A 1,724-nucleotide genomic window follows, 5' to 3' on the forward strand; every position below is an offset into this window, starting at 1 on the left:
ATGGTAAAGTGGTCACAGTAATATGCTTACAGGGTAAATTAGTCACAGTAATATGCTTACATGGTAAAGTGGTCACAGTAATATGCTTACAGGGTAAATTAGTCACAGTAATATGCTTACATGGTAAAGTGGTCACAGTAATATGCTTACAGGGTAAATTAGTCACAGTAATATGCTTACAGGGTAAATTAGTCACAGTAATATACTTACAGGGTAAATTAGTCACAGTAATATGCTTACAGGGTAAATTAGTCACAGTAATATGCTTACAGGGTAAATTAGTCACAGTAATATGCTTACAGGATAAATTAGTCACAGTAATATGCTTCCAGGGTAAATTAGTCACAGTAATATGCTTACAGGATAAATTAGTCATAGTAATATGCTTACAGGGTAAATTAGTCACAGTAATATACTTACAGGATAAATTAGTCACAGTAATATGCTTCCAGGGTAAATTAGTCATAGTAATATGCTTACAGGGTAAATTAGTCACAGTAATATACTTACAGGATAAATTAGTCACAGTAATATGCTTATAGGATAAAGTAGTCACAGTAATATGCTTCCAGGGTAAATTAGTCATAGTAATATGCTTACAGGGTAAATTAGTCACAGTAATATACTTACAGGATAAATTAGTCACTGTAATATGCTTACAAGGTAAATTAGTCACAGTAATATGCTTACAGGGTAAATTAGTCACAGTAATATACTTACAGGGTAAATTAGTCACAGTAATATGCTTCCAGGGTAAATTAGTCACAGTAATATGCTTCCAGGGTAAATTAGTCACAGTAATATGCTTACAGGTGTAAATTAGTCACAGTAATATGCTTACAGGATAAATTAGTCATAGTAATATGCTTACAGGGTAAGTTAGTCACAGTAATATGCTTACAGGATAAATTAGTCACAGTAATATGCTTACAGGATAAATTAGTCACAGTAATATGCTTACAGGGTAAATTAGTCACAGTAATATGCTTACAGGGTAAATTAGTCACAGTAATATGCTTACAGGGTATATTAGACACAGTAATATGCTTACAAGGTAAATTAGTCACACTAATATGCTTCCAGGATAAATTAGTGACAGTAATATGCTTACAGGGTAAATTGGTCACAGTAATATACTTACAGGATAAATTAGTGACAGCAATTTGCTTACAGGGTAAATTAGTCACAGTAATATGCTTACAGGATAAATTAGTCACAGTAATATGCTTACAGGGTAAATTAGTCACAGTAATATGCTTACAGGATAAATTAGTCATAGTAATATGCTTACAGGGTAAATTAGTCACAGTAATATGCTTACAGGGTAAATTAGTCACAGTAATATGCTTAAAGGCTACATTAGTCACAGTAATATGCTTACAGGGTAAATTAGTCACAGTAATATGCTTAAAGGCTACATTAGTCACAGTAATTAGGGTCCTTGACAAATTAGTCACAATTAAATTGACAGATTCACTTTCCTTTTGACCAATCCCACCTTAGTCTGAGAAACAGGATTTTTAAATCAAGATAATCAAATCAGTAATAGTGTTCAAAGCTCACTGTCGAAATTTCGGGTTTCAAATCCATGTGTGTCTAAATTCTCGATTGAAAGTTTAAATGAGGACACATATTATGGCAGCCATTGTTTGTCGAAACCAAGACTGATAGTTCAACATTATAGGCTACACTTAATGTTTGTCAAAAAGGCCACAAAAAAAAAG

General features: G+C 32.7%; 1 protein-coding gene across 1 annotated transcript in view; it reads right to left on the bottom strand.

The window, feature by feature from the left end:
* Positions 1 to 1,724, bottom strand: part of LOTGIDRAFT_176308 (hypothetical protein) — a gene marked incomplete at both ends in the record, with an annotated part of 8,613 nt that overhangs the window by 6,016 nt on the left and 873 nt on the right. The window lies entirely within an intron of this gene.

Source organism: Lottia gigantea (assembly GCF_000327385.1).
Source record: "Lottia gigantea unplaced genomic scaffold LOTGIsca_960, whole genome shotgun sequence".
NCBI lineage: Eukaryota > Metazoa > Mollusca > Gastropoda > Lottiidae > Lottia > Lottia gigantea.